This window comes from Elgaria multicarinata, chromosome 7, assembly GCF_023053635.1.
Source record: "Elgaria multicarinata webbii isolate HBS135686 ecotype San Diego chromosome 7, rElgMul1.1.pri, whole genome shotgun sequence".
Taxonomy (NCBI): Eukaryota; Metazoa; Chordata; class Lepidosauria; order Squamata; family Anguidae; genus Elgaria; species Elgaria multicarinata.
This window is the reverse complement of record NC_086177.1, coordinates 6,077,216-6,092,299: the sequence shown is the minus strand read 5'-3', so window position 1 is coordinate 6,092,299 and position 15,084 is coordinate 6,077,216. Positions and strand designations below refer to the sequence as shown.

Sequence of the window (15,084 nt, the reverse complement as noted above, 5' to 3'; positions counted from 1 at the left end):
CACTGTGTGAACAGAGTGCTGGACTAGATGGGCCCTTGGTCTGATCCACCATGGCCCTTCTTATGTTCTTAATGTGTTTTACAATAAACTATGTCATCTTGTTATCCAGCCTCCCGCAACCTGGTCCCCTCCAGATGACTTGGACTTCAATGCCTATCAGCCCCATCTAGCATGCTAATGGTCAGGAATTCTGGGAGCTGTAGTGTAAAACATCTGGAATGCACCAGGTTGGGGAAGAGTGCAGTAACCACTCATTTTAGCTACTGTAAATTAAAAAAAGACCCCGCAGGGAAGCAAGAAGATATGCTTGTCATATTACTGTTCAGAATTACAGCTGGGACCTGTAATACCTGCAGGCCACACTGTTTTTCACTTTCTATCACTTATTTCAAAAATAATAATTAAAAAATGTAAAATAGCTGAATCCTGATTACTGCTATGCTCAAAAAGAAGGAGAACATGAGTCTTTTGGTAATACTTCTGGTAATATCCCTGGAGGCGAGGAGTTTTGAAATTTGGGATATTTCTGATTTTCTAAGGATCTATCTTATGAAATGAGGGCATTTCCATCAAATAAGAGATGTCTCTTGGAAATAAGAGACATCTAGCAATCCAAGAGAATATCCATATGGTCAGAGCTGCGTTGCATCTTGGCATGATAATTCTTTTCTGTAGCAACATCAATTGTGTAAGTTTTGAGTAACATCTTAAGTCTTGGAAGCCACATCTAGAGTAACAAATAATTATTTGGTTGACTATTCTGGGCATTTTGCCAGTCTGGGCTAAAGATAAGAAGCTGCAAGAATCCTTTGGCAAACCAACTCTCAAGGAGTTAAATGGTTATCAAATAGGAAGCTCCTTGAGAACATGGTAGAAATATGCAGAAGAAGGGAAGACCAATAATAAGGATTTCTTCCAAACTGAGGAAACCATATGTTGCTTTGGGAAGGGGAGTTTGTAACAATATTTGGAAGCATGCTTGGGTCAATCAACCTCCATGACATCTCCCCTGTAATATTGCTTTTTTTAAATATGGGGATAATGAAGTATTTAAAATAATTGCAGGACTAATTCTGCCACTAGATGTTGCTGTTTTCATTGAACTTTATGGAGTATTGTCCAGACGGGAAATTTTCAATTACAAATCCTTCCAAGTCATCCACCTTTCTTTCTTGGATGGCTCATGGGCCAAAAAAGACTTTACTTTAAATCCATATCTGAGAGCTACAGGCTTTTAATTTTTGTTTTTATTCTAATAAGTAAGATACAGGGCTCTCGAGTCTCATTGGAACCTTAGCATGGGGATGGGGGGGCGGCGCTTTCAGATCCAGATTAGGACCCCTGTGTCTACTCTAGAGTACACATGAAAAAGGCACAGCAGCAAGATACAGATTTAAAACAATGTCTGTTTTGAACTTGAGGTAAAAAAAAAAGAAGAGATCTGCTGGGTCAGACCAAATGCCTATTTATGGTAAACCAAATGTCCATCACCATTAAGGGCAGCAATACCGAGACCTGAAGGCTACTGATTTGAATCTTGGCTTTCGAATCATGGCCAGGAAGCTATTCTGTGCAAATATATGTAGGGTGACCATATGAAAAGGAGGACAGGGCTCCTGTATCTTTAACAGTTGTATTGAAAAGGGAATTTCAGCAAGTGTTATTTGTATATATGGAGAACCTGGTGAAATTCCCTCTTCATCACAACAGTTAAAGCTGCAGGTGCCCTGCCCTCTTTTAAATCTGGCCACAGTATAGCTGCAGTATAGCTCCTGCAGCTTTAACTGTTGTGATGAAGAGGAAATTTCACCAGGTGCGACATGCATACAAATGACACCTGCTGAAATTTCCTTTTCTATGCAATTGTTAAAGATACAGGAGCCCTGTCCTCCTTTTCATATGGTCACTCTAAATATATGTGGTACAGCTCAGCGTATTTACTACTTCCTTAATGCAGTAAGAACGAAGAGACTCATCATGCCAAGTGGAATTCAATGCCTCAATCAACACAGAGGCCTGGACCAGAAGTAACCCTGGTTCTCAAAATGGCTGAGGTTCAATTCCAAATGGAGTCAAATGAGAGACAATGATTTTACGTGGTACACAAATTGAATATATTGACATACACAACAGATAAGAATCGGCGCAATAGAAGGTCATAGCTCCTTCCTACGAATGTTGCTGTTAGCAAACCATTTCTGGTAAGAAGGAAAGGAAAGGAACCTCTTGTGCAAGCACTGAGTCATTACTGACTCTTGGAGGGATGCCAGCTTTCGCTGATGTTTTCTTGGCAGGCCTTATAGCGGGGTGGTTTGCCGTTGCCTTCCCCGGCCGTTATTACCTTTCCCTCAGCTAACTGGGTACTCATTTTACTGACCTTGGGAGGATGGAAGGCTGAGTCAACCTGAGCCGGCTGCCTGAGAACCAGCTTCTGCTGGGATCGAACTCAGGCTGTGGGGAGAGTTTCGGCTGCAGTAACTGCTGCTTACCACTCTGCGCCACACGAGGCTCTTCCTTCCGGTAAGAATCACTAAATAAAAACCACTAAAAACAAATTTTGTTGTGGTGGCTATAGCTGTTCACTTTTTACTGAAAAAGTTATTATTTAAGGTTGAGGATTTGTGCTGATTGACATAATTAATTATCACTGATGTTGTTTTATCTCTTGATTTTGACTTTTATGTCACCAAGGATCTCTATGGGAAAAGCATCTAAACAACATATCTACGCATATAGGTAAACAATGACTCACACAGAAAGCGTGCAGGGCTACTGCTCCATGCCGCCGGTCCTCATTCGTGAAGATGTCATTAGGGAATTCATTGAGAGCTGGGAAGGAAAAGCAAGGAATCAAACGACTGGAAATATTTTGTTCGTAATGCAGATACATTAATTAAATAAGCCAAGTGCTTCTACAGGATGACAATCCTTGCATGTTCCCCTGCAGTAGAAACTGTCTTCTGTTCATGTTACTTTTAAATTAAAGGCGGCCAAGAAATGTTTTAAATAAAAAAATATTACTTCATTTGTCCCCTGGCTATTTTAAGCATTGTTTTGGTAAATATTTATGATGAAACATTATATTATAATAACTGTAACATTATGTGTCATACAGCTGCCTTAGACATAGCCAATAAACGCTAAACACCATGTCCTATTCCAAAATCTTCAGAGTTGTAATAGTGGGCAAAATTCAGAGAATACTTTTCAACACTTGATTAGATTATAATATTAAAAATGCAGTTATAGCAGATACAATACTTACTTGGAAACCTTATAGTTTTTATAATTAAGATTTATGACTGTTTGGAGGATGTTTCAAACAAGTTCCAAATGATGGGATTTACCATGGTTTTGATATCAGTCCCAGGATGATACAAATGAAAGCTCAAATCCATTAACTGGGAAGTACTGGTGCATGCAGGGTGGGAGGCCTTGAGCACAATATTTGGCCCTCACCACTGAGGAGCAACTGTGGGACAGCCCCCTGCTCTCACCAGAAGCCTTTACATAGTTCCTAAAAGGTGCTTTTGGGAGGTTTGGGCTTGGACTGTGATTAGTAGCTTAAAAACATAAGTAGAGCTGTCCTAGATCGAACCAAAAGCTTCTTTAGTCTAGCATTCTGTTCCTACAGTTGCCAACCACCCCTGCTCATGTTCCCCTGATAACTGCTATTCAGAGGCATACTATCTCCAAGGTTTCAGCAGGAATGCAAGCCAATGATGTCATGAGTCTGCAATGGGCACTACTGGCACTCTCCAGGTGCAATGCCTACAATGTGTAGCTCTGGCCTACCCTCCTTACACTACCAAGTGAAGCCCACTGCTAAGAAGCACGGCACTTACTCTCTACTTGGTCGATACTGAGCAGCAACAACTGAGTAGCGCCGCCTCCCTGCGTACATTGTTATTGTTACAAAACAGCTTTAGAAATCTGTTTGTAACAATATGTACAGAGCACAGAAATAAAACCAGCAGTTGCAGAGTTTGAAGAAGGAAGTGAGGAGGTGGAGACAAAGGGGAAAGTTTGGAGACAAGGAAAAAGCAGTAGGCCATGTAACCACTCTGTAAGAAACTATATTAATAAAGTATCCTGCTTAAATTAAGTTATATTAAGTTGGGAGTTGCTCCTTTCACTACCCAAACAATGTCACACGAAGCACCCTTCCCAACAATCTAAGAAAGAAATCTACAGAGAAAGGCATCTAAACTGTAAGATTGTAGTGCCTGAGTTTGCTTTCCTTTTCCCCCTCCTCCTCCTCCCTCCCAATCCCCTTTCCTTTTGTGTCATGTCTTTTAGATTGTAAGCCTGTGGGCAGGGACTGTCAAGAAATACTTTTGTAAGCCGCCGTGAGAGCCTTTTTTGGCTGAATGGCGGCATAAAAATCCTTAAATAAAAATAAAATAAAAATAAACTGGAGCCATGCTACTTGGCTGTTGACCATATAGGGAGGAAATGCAGACCGAATGCTATGTGGGAAGGATCCTGATGACTTATACTTTTTTTAATATTGTTTGTTGCAATTTTATTAATGTAGCCTAGTGTTACTTATAAATTTTCAAGAATAAAATAATCAAGCCCACAGTAATGCCCTCTGAGTATATGCCCTAATATATATACATTAAAAAGGAGGAGAAATAGTTTAGATAGCCAGGAATTTGGGGTTCAAAGGTGTTCAATCTAAAGCAATGTAAGAGGTTCTGCAGAATTCTTTTAACCATGCTTCTACTGTTGATTTTGTTTTATTGCATTAATTATTTTAATAATATTGTTCGTCATCTTATGTTAATAAGGTGGGATAGTAAACTTTTAAATATGATAAAATACAGCCATATAATCTGATCTCCTTGTTCATTACTTCCCATACAAAGCCTTTCTTTGTCAAACTGCAAAGAGAGGACCTTCCTTAGTGATGTAGAGACATGCATGTTGGAGTGGAAGCAGGGGTGCTTTTGATCTTGAGGTAACAGCCTTTTGATCACAAGAGGGTTTTGATCCTGCGATAGCAGCCTTTTAACTTAAAATGCATGAACATAAGAAGAGACTTGCTGGACAAGACCAAAAGACCCATGCTTCCAGGAAGCTTACAAGCCACACATGAGTGCAACCCTTCCCCACTGTCATCTCTTCTCAACATCTGGGCTAAACTACACAATATATAGAGCATGCAGCTGATCCTCACAGTTTTGGTTATCTTAGGCCTTTGCTAGACCAGGCTATATTCCAGGCTGATACCCGGGATTGCTCCTGTGTGTCCAGATGAGACACAGGGGATCAACCCTCCCTGGCCCTGGGATATAGCCTACCCCTTTGGGTCCAGTATTTTCCGCAGTCTCGGTGAGCCCGAGACAGTAGAGTGTGTGGCCCGTTTTCGCAGCTTGACCCCGGCTACACGCGAGCCGGGAGCTGCGCACGGGGCGTAGCGCTCCCCAGGAGTGCTGCGCCCATCGGGGACAGGGTGTGTGTGCGGGGAAAGCTATTTAAAAAAAAAAACAAAAAAAAAACTTACCTGGTCGCACGAGTGTTCGTGCGCATCTGGCTCTTTAAGAACAAAAAAAATGGCGGGCGTGACAGCTCTCTTCATGAGCTTGTCGCACCTGACATATAGACTAGCGTGACAGCCCACGATAGTTGAATCGCGGGTTCTCCCCTCCTCTGTCGCGCTTTTTAAGGTAAGTCTAGCAAAGGCCTACGTGTAAAAGTGCCTCAATATGGAAGCAGGGAGAGTTTAAACCTCCCACACTGCCTGCCCCTTTTTATCCAAAACCTCCCCCTGCTCCTCCCATGCCCAAATCATAGGGACTAAAATAAAAGGAAAATGCCATTGGCACCAATGGAACTGTTGTTTGTTTGTTTTTGGTCTCAGTGGTGAGAAGGGTAGGAGACTTGCGAGTGGCAGAATGTGAATATTATATCACCACCCCAACCCACGCACAGGGGAGGTTCCAATCTGGGTCACTCCCCCCACTCACACACTTACACAAAGGTGATAGTTTAGCCTCCAAGAGGTAAACCAACCCTGGAGGGTCTCGTACTCTTATCACTCCCTCTACTAGCAAACCCAGGTGTTGAATGCTGACAGAAATTGTGCCAAAATGCGGCCATTGAGAATCCAGGAGGTATCCATATGCTCAGGGAAAGCCCGAAGTATGCAGAAAAACAAAAAAGTCCTTTAAAAGATTAATAAAGGAGGCACCCCATTCCAAAACTACCCAATGAGTAGTGAGCATAGTCAATGGATACAAAACATTTAATTGGGAATGGAAAACTGGGGTGGGGGAAAGAGGAGTAGAACAGCCTGCTTGAGTTTCTTGTAGTTTACAGTATCCAGAAGGCTGACCCCTCCTGAATAGAAGCACTGCTGTCATACGTCCAGCTTGTCATGGCTAATAGTTATTAACAGATCAGCCATGAACTTGTCTGATCTTTCTTTAAAGCAGTCTAAGCCTGCGGCCAACAGCGCATCTTCTGGAAGTTAATTCCATATATTAATTGCGCAAAGAAAACTTCCTTGAATCTACTGCCAATCCATTTCACAGGGTGACGCTGAATTCTAGCGTTAGGACAGAAAGCAAGAAAGGCATCTGTATCTGCAGTTTCTGCAACATTCATAATATAAACCACTTTCATGCCATGCCTTGTTTCTAAATTAAAGATGCCCCAAATGCATTAGACTTGTTTCAGCTACTGCTTTGCTTATATGATTATCAGAGGCTTAAGAGAGCTGAAACTGAGGACCATAATCCCCTCATTAATTAGGGGCTCTTCCTATGCCTCTGTTTCATCTACATAGCAAATATGTAAAATGTGGACACAACACATGTGAGTTCCCACATCCTTAAACAACCATGTACATGCATCTAGGAACCCTGGTTGACCTAGTCATACTCCACCCACCCACTCAATCTTCCAGTCAGCTTCATGGTAGTTGGGGGCTTGAGGACCTACTGAGCGCACTGCCAAGACCCTGCATATGATTTTTGGGTGAATGGGAACAGCAGGCTGCTATAACAATACACTCAGTAAATCCATATCTAGAAGCTACATCTTTTTCTTTTTACTCAAGAGCAGGTGCAGGGAGCTCAATCTGGATCTTAAATGGGCCCTACCCCACACATTAGGATCCAGATTCAGGGCGTTGTGTCAACTCTACTGTAAAAATGGAAAAAAAGATGTAGCTGCTAGATAAGAATTGAAAGTAATGTCTGTTTTGGCCCTTAAATTCTTCTCTCTATTGCAGCATCTACATACAAAAGAAGCCCACCCTTCTCATCCCACCCTGACGGGAGTAGTACTTCCCCACCAGGTCCAGCTGAAATCACTCACTCCAATTAGCAGGGCCTAGCGGCAGCCTTGAACCACAAACACAGCAAGAGTGTGAGTTAGTACAGCAAAACTACAAAGTGTGTGCCTTTTTTCTGCGCCCTGAAGTGTGTCCTGAAAGGTCTGTGTATTCCCTGGCTCAGGCTGGGTTTGGATGTTAAGGGGTGGTGGCTAGGGTGACCATATGAAAAGGAGGACAGGACTCCAGTATCTTTAACAGTTGTATTGAAGAGGAAATTTCAGCAGGTGTCATTTGTATATATGGGGAACCTGGTGGAATTTCCTCTTCATCACAATAGTTAAAGCTGCAGATGCCCTGGCCTCTTCTAAATCTGGTCACTCTAATATAGCTCCTGCAGCTTTAACTAGTGATGAAGAGGGAATTTCACCAGGTTCTCCATATATACAAATGACATCTGCTGAAATTCCCTTTTCTGTGCAACTGTTAAAGATACAGGAGCCCTGTCCTCCTTTTCATATGGTCACCCTAGTGGTGGCAGACTACTGAGTAATCTGTTTGCCCACTGTCCATGGAGCAGTGGAGAGTTGGCCATTTTAAGGTAACTCCTCTTAAGACACTCCTCCCCCCTTTTTCCTTCACATGGTAACATCCAAATCCAGCCTGAGCCAAGGGATACTCAGACCTTTCAGGACACACTTGGGGCACAAATAAGGGTTCGACCTGACACCCTCTATTGCGCACCCCAAGGCCAGAATTCTAAACGGTAGCAAGGCCAAAACAGTTTATGGGTGTGCGCAGAGCGGGGCGGGGAGTTGCAGTTGGTGGGAAAGTTGTCAAAAAAACACCCCTTCCCTCATGTGAATTGAGGAGCAGCTTAGGATCCCAGCCAAGGTTTGCAAACAGATATATCTTACAGGCAAAATCATCAGGGAGCTCTATGTTCTTGCATTCCTATGGAGCATGATTCGCTGCAGCTCCCAGATTTCCTTCTGCATAAATATGTGAGAAATGGCCTGTAGAGGAAAAGCGTGCAAATTTGCAGATGGGACAAATCTGTTGAACCTTGAATACCCCAAACATGGATAATTCAAAAAACCTTCCTTACCATTGGTGGTAGACACAGTAAAGAGAGTACATCCAGTTTTCTAAGAAATACAGTACAATAATTCACTTGTTTTATCAATTTGTATTCTACCAAGTTGTTAATTAGGGAAATTAGGAAGTCTCCATATTGGTCATTCACTTACAGCTTCTTCAGAGGATGTCACGCGTGTTTTTCTTGGTCACAGTTTCAGCTGACAAATGCATACAGTATAAATGGATAATGTGATGAGGGCTAGCACAGAAGGGTATGAGATATATATATATATATCAGATGACATTAATTTAATCAGACTCTTTTACCCTGATGTGTTAAGTGAGTTAGAAAGCACTTCAAGGTTGATAGTTGTTTATGTTGTGAACATGGCTTGCAGGCATACTCTGCAAATTGACTGCAAAAATGGCACTTGGGAAGTTGATTCTCCCCTAAAACTAAGTCTGATTCTAATCAGCGTAGAAACAAGCTATTTGTGGTTAGCAAGCACTAGCCCTGCCTACATATCATTAGAAATAATCACAGCTGTATTTTCTTCTTAGTTTTGCAACATTAACCTAATTAATTTCTTCATAAAGATTATGATTTAAGCAACAATCCTTCAAAAAAGAAACAAGTACTACATTGAAAAGAAAATCTATGGAGTGTTGTCTTAACTCTTCAGATAAAATAGTAATGTTAACACTGAACTAGCAAAATGTGATTGTGTTATCGTGCTAATATTTCATTATGATAGGAGGAAGGGTTAGGGAGGGCAGCAGCGGTCTCTGTCTTCGGGATGTCTTTTCAGTGGAGGCCCAGACCATCCAACACCACGTTTTTGCCCTCATCAGAATGATGGCACCCAGTGCAGCAGTTTTCTTCCCCCCCACAGGAATCAGGGCCAAACCAAATGTGACACAAGTTCCATGTCTCTTTTTCCCTGATGGCTTGAGATTTTTACAGCCTCAGAGGCTGCAATCAAAATGTGGAAGAGCATGCAAGTCTGGAAGGGGTAGAAGAGCTACTTTGCCATTTCCCCTCCTGTTGCTGTTCTGTTCAAAAATGCACCCCTCAAACTGTTTTCTCATCTACAGGAGAAGAGATGTGGGTTACAATGGGAAAAATGCCATGGGGTGAACAACTGTAAGCTTAAAGACCAGAAGGGAAAGAATGGACAAACCTGCTGAGATTGTGTGTACATGTGTGTGTGTACAGGGAGGAAAGTAACACAATACTCTGTATAACATCAAGTTTGATCCTATGAGGCAAGCATTCATTACATTCAAAAAAAGCCAGGGTACATGAGGGGAAATTGTTGGAGTGGGAGTTAAACCTGCCCGGGTCCTTTTTTATCCCTATTTTGCTTATTGATATGTGAACCCTCCCACATCTCAATCCAGCATGGGATCAGCTAATGAGTTTTTTTTCAAAATCAGAAAATAATACAGTCCCTGTAACACACCCCTACAGGAATTTTATGCCTGGCAAATGTATGAGGAAGAAACTATTGTATAGAATTAAAAAATTAAAAAAATTAAAAAAAGACTGTTAGAGTCTATGGAAACCATTTCCCAAAATGGCCACCAGTTATCTTCACACAGGACCTATCTCATAAACCACAGCACCTACAACTATACTTTTTATGTCAAATTACAGATTTGCGAGTGTTACAAAGTCTGTGGTAATAATAAAGGGGACTTTAGACTGTTGCCGATCAAGCAGCCACCAATGGGCTCCGGCCTGATCCTGTGCTCTAGTGCCTGGGAGATGCAAAGCAGTGTTTTGGGGGCACAGCAGTAAAGGTATGGATAGGATCGGGCTGTATTTTCTGATGTCATGAAATAAAAACAGGAGGCTTTCTGCTAAAAACAGTTACAGTAAGTTTCTGGGACTGATTAAAACAACTGACATAAATGCCCCGATCATATGCTGCCAAATGCCTGGGAGTAGGTTAAAACCAGCACCCTGAATTGGGCTTAGAAACATACAGGCAGAAGTGCAAGCAGACTAGAATTTGTGTTATATGCTCCAGCCCTCTGGACCCTGGTACTAATATGACTTCCTCTTTTGCGCAAGCTTCAGCTTCTGAACAGTTTTCAAGGGCAGCCCCATTCAGAGTGCATTGCAGTAATCTAACTTGGAGGTTACCACAGCAGAGACCTCAGAAGCCAGCTTATCCCTGTCCAGATAGGAGCATAGCAAGGCCACCAATTGAAGCTAATAAAAAGCATCCCATGCCACTCAGGCTACCTGAGCCCCAAATGACAACGCTGACTCCTAGAGAACCTCAAGCTACAAACCTACTCCTTCAGGGGAAGTGCAACTTGATTCAGAACATGATGATCACCATCTATCCAGTCAGAAGAACCACCTACTAATACTGTTTCAGTCTTGTCTGGACTGAGCTTCAGTTTATTAGTCCTCATCAGCTCTGTTCAGACAACATGCTAAACCATGCTGGTTAAGCATTTTGAGCTAAACATTATGGCTTAGCATGTCATGTGAACCATTCCTAACCATAGTGGTTACATAACCACAGTTTAAATTCACTCACTAACCACTTGTTGCAAAGGGGTTGGCGGCCTATCCATGGCTTAGCGTATTGTCTTAACAGGCCCATCCAGTCCATTGTCGCAGCCAGGCACTGATTCAGCACATCCAAGTCTCACTTGATAAAGATGAAGAGAAGTAGAACTGTGTGTCATCATCATATTCATGGCAACACATTACAAAACTCCAGATGGCCCCAATCAGTGGTTTCATGGCGATGGTGAATGGAATGGAGGATAAAACCGACCCCTGAGGAATCCCATGCTGGAGAAGCCATGGGAATGTGCAATATTCACCAAACACCACCTTCTGGATCTGGCCATCCAAGTAGGAATGAAACCACTGCAATGCAGTACCACCCACTCCCAGCTTACACAGTCACCTCAGAAGGATGGCATGGTTGCCTTTGTAGCTATTATTATATGGGTAGTTACAAACTACAAATCAATAATGCTTCTTTATGGCAAGGTGTGGTTGCATCTTGCCTAAAAGAAGCAGTGGTAAGATTTTCATTTTTTTAAAAAAAAGGGGGGGGGGGAAAGCCCTCCCTGAACCACACTATATTATTTAATTTCTGGCCAGTCTCTAATATTTCATCCCTGGGCAAGGTGCTGATAGACATGTGATGAGTTTTGAGGTCCAGAGATTTCTGGGTGGTGAGGATTATCTAGATCCATTTCAATCTGGCTTCAGGCTCTGATCACCTTGGTGGACAATCTACTCTGGGAACTGGACAGGGAACTGGGAACTGTTTCTCTTTTGCTGGATCTCTTAGCAGTTTTCCATACTATTGCCCATAGTATCTTCTGAGGTGTCTGTCTGAGTTGGGACTGGGAGGCAGTGTTATATGGTGATTCTGGTCCTTCTTGGAGATGCCATCTCAGAAAGCTCTGCTGGGAAATTCCTATTCAACGCCATGGCCTCTGGCCTGTGATATTCCTCAGGTTCCCCTATGTTATTTAACATAAACATGAAACTGCTAAGAGAGATTGTTAAGAGTTTTGGGGTTTGGTGCCACCAGTATGCTGATGACACCCAACTCTATCTCTCGTTTCCATCCAAATCCAAGTTCTAGTTCTAAATTGGTGTCTGATGTCAGTAATGGACTGGATGAGGGCAAACAAATAGAAGCTTAATTCAAACAAAACAGAAGTGTTCCTGCTTAGTCAAAAGGTTGATTCAACCAGTGCTGGATGGGTTTACACTTCTAAGACTTAGGCTTGTAGTTTGGGTGTACTTTTGGACTTGGTCTTGAATTTGGAAGACAAACAGTATAAAGCTGTATGACAAACTTCATCTGTTTCTAAAGTGATGAGTCAAAATATAGTGAAGGAATCTAGGATTCAAATCTACATTTGTACTGTTTTATAGTTTTAGTTTCCACTAAGTTTCATTGGCTTCAGGCTTTTGATTGTTATTTAGAAATGCTACTTCTAGAATTCTGGAACTGTTGAAATTAATTAGAAAGAAAATCCTAATCTCTTTTCAGGAACTGGTGTGTAGGTATGTCAACTGGCACATCTGTATTAGTGTTCAAGAACTGATCTACTGCAAATCAATACCTCCTGGAATGGCAAAACTTTTAATACAAAATTCTTGTGTTCATCCTACAGAAAAATTGTCAGAACGTGTATCTGGAAATTTTGCTACTAATAGCAGTGCCTTTAGGGGTTCAGGGACTCAAATGAAAATTATATTGGCACAGATGCCCAGCAAACTGCCAAACAATTTCTCTAATGTAATTTTTTTTTAAAGTAAAAAAACACACACCTAGATCTAGCCCCATTGCCCTCATTCCCAACTAGCCAAAATAGTCCGAGGACGTTTCTGGACTCCTCCCCATCCCCCAAGCTGGTTTTCAACTAAAGCAAACATTTTTGTGGAAAATATTTCTTTTAGCCAGAACAGGCTGAAATGTAACACTGATGATCACAGTGGGAAACTGACATGCAGCTGTACAGCAGTTTATCTGACCCCGTATTTTAGCTGTTTAGCCACACTGCTAACATAGCTACTGATCGGCACATCTATGTATGCTACTTCAGTTAGCTCTATGGCCTTTTTCTATCTTGTTGCTCCTAATCCCTTGAATTGAGACCCATTATGTTGTAGTGGGCAGTTAAAATCTGGGACTATAGCTGGGGAGACCTTGGTTCAAACCTCATTCACAGCCATGATGATCACTGGGTGATCTTGGACCAATCACAGTATCTCAGACTAACCTACCTCTCAAAGTTGTTATGAAGATAAAAAAGGGGCACCATGTGGAGGAAGGACGGAATACAATTATATTAAAAAAAAATACTACCTCCAAGAAAACCTTGAGATTCTTTCTCAAAGCGCTTTTCTATTAAGCCTCTGACTCAACCCTAGTCCTTACCTTCAAGTGAAACAAAGCTGATGTACATGTAACTGCACTGACTCAAACTGTCTAAACTTAAAACGTTGGCACTTCAAGGTTATCTTTTACTGTGATTAGGTTTTCTATGGCACATTGGGGATAAAATCTAACATACATCCTACTTAGCGTAGACCCATTGAAATGAATGAGACTTATGTTAGTTTAACATTGGATACAACCCTATTTAAATAATATAAAACACCAGAGCTCCAAAATACAGTTTTGAAAGTCTGGGTCATGGAGCCATTTCTAGACTCAATATTTAGGTGGTTATTGGTGAGAAGTAAATTTTCACCAAAACGCTGCACACCCCTGGATGCAGCCACCAATCCTCATTATGTAAGTCAACCATTACTGTCTGGCAGTGGCTTTGTACATCCACCCAATTAAGTCAACACTGTAGTTTTTACCAATGCCAACAGAACTATGCAATTCCTAGTTGTCTTCATTCTTGTACTTTGGTCCTTGATATGGCATGGATATACTTTCATGAAAGAATAAGATGTGCATTACACTACTATGATCTGCACATTTAAAAGAACCAATCAATAATAATTCATTTAGTGACTATTTTAAGGACATAACCCCCCTCCCTTAGCTACGAAAAACAATCTACTGAACAAGCAAGTCATTATAGAATGCATTTTTTAAATTTCTGGGCAACCCCATTGTCTTTAGCCTTCCTTCTGCAACAAATAGACTAACTGGAATTGCTAAATAATGCTTAATCAGTTGAGATGCTTTCTACTCTACAGTAATTGAATCCTAATTGCTGAAAATTAAATATTTATTGGAAATATTCATGCAGCAGTGAGATTACTGAAAGGTTTGTAGTGTTGCTGTGATTTATTGCTGAAGGAAGTCTGGGAAGACAGTATCTGCAAGCTGCACAGGGCCATCTAACAAAAGTGAAGAAACAAAGGTAGTTTTAAAGCTCCATCGGACGAGCATTTTCTTGCACGCTCATTACTGGGCACTCATGGAGTTTGCTCAGATCCCTCACATGACATTGTCTGCCTTCTGCCCCTTCCGGCCTTCCTTGCGTGACTAAAAAAAACCTCATTAAGACCGATGTATTTTTAAACTCGGAATCATTTTTATACTGTTGTTTTTATGTTTTTGATGGTTTTAAATTTAGTATACTTTTTAATGTTCACTGTTTTTAACTTTTGTAAACTGTCCAGAGAGCTTCAGCTATGGGGCGGTATATAAATGTAATAAATAAATACATACATTGCCGCTCTCTTCTGCTCCGTGCAGGAGAAGCAGCGCCATTAGAACAGCGGACTGAATGGGCCTTGTGCTTGTTCTGTACTTCCTCTTCTGAAAAGAGGAAGTAATTGAGGAAAGAAAACACTGGTGGAGGTAGGGAGCGTGTTAATCCTCGGTGCGATGGAGCTCTAAGGCACCCTAGGGTGCCTTAGTAGCATAAGAGCTGCCTGAGGTTGTGAGGGAGAAGCAGTTAAACACATTTGAAGAGGTCATATTATCTGGAAAAGGAAAGGAACCTCTCATGCAAGCACTGAGTCATTACTGACTCTTGGAGGGACGCCAGCTTTCGCTGATGTTTTCTTGGCAGGCCTTATAGCGGGGTGGTTTGCTGTTGCCTTCCCCGGCTGTTATTGCTTTCCCCCCAGCTAACTGGGTACTCATTTTACCGCTCTCAACCTTGGAAGGATGGAAAGCTGAGTCGACCCGAGCTGGCTGCCTGAAACCAGCTTCCGCTGGGATCGAACTCAAGCCCTGGGGAAAGTTTCAGCTGCAGAAACT

At 41.8% G+C, this 15,084-nt stretch overlaps 1 protein-coding gene across 2 annotated transcripts in view; it reads right to left on the bottom strand.

Annotated features, from left to right (window-relative positions):
- SLC24A3 (solute carrier family 24 member 3) overlaps positions 1–15,084 on the bottom strand; it is a 161,793-nt gene that overhangs the window by 63,225 nt on the left and 83,484 nt on the right. For both annotated transcript variants that reach the window (XM_063130173.1, XM_063130174.1), the window contains exon 2: positions 2,753–2,829. The gene's annotated coding sequence lies outside the window, so the exon portion shown is untranslated. The remainder of the gene's footprint in view (positions 1–2,752; positions 2,830–15,084) is intronic.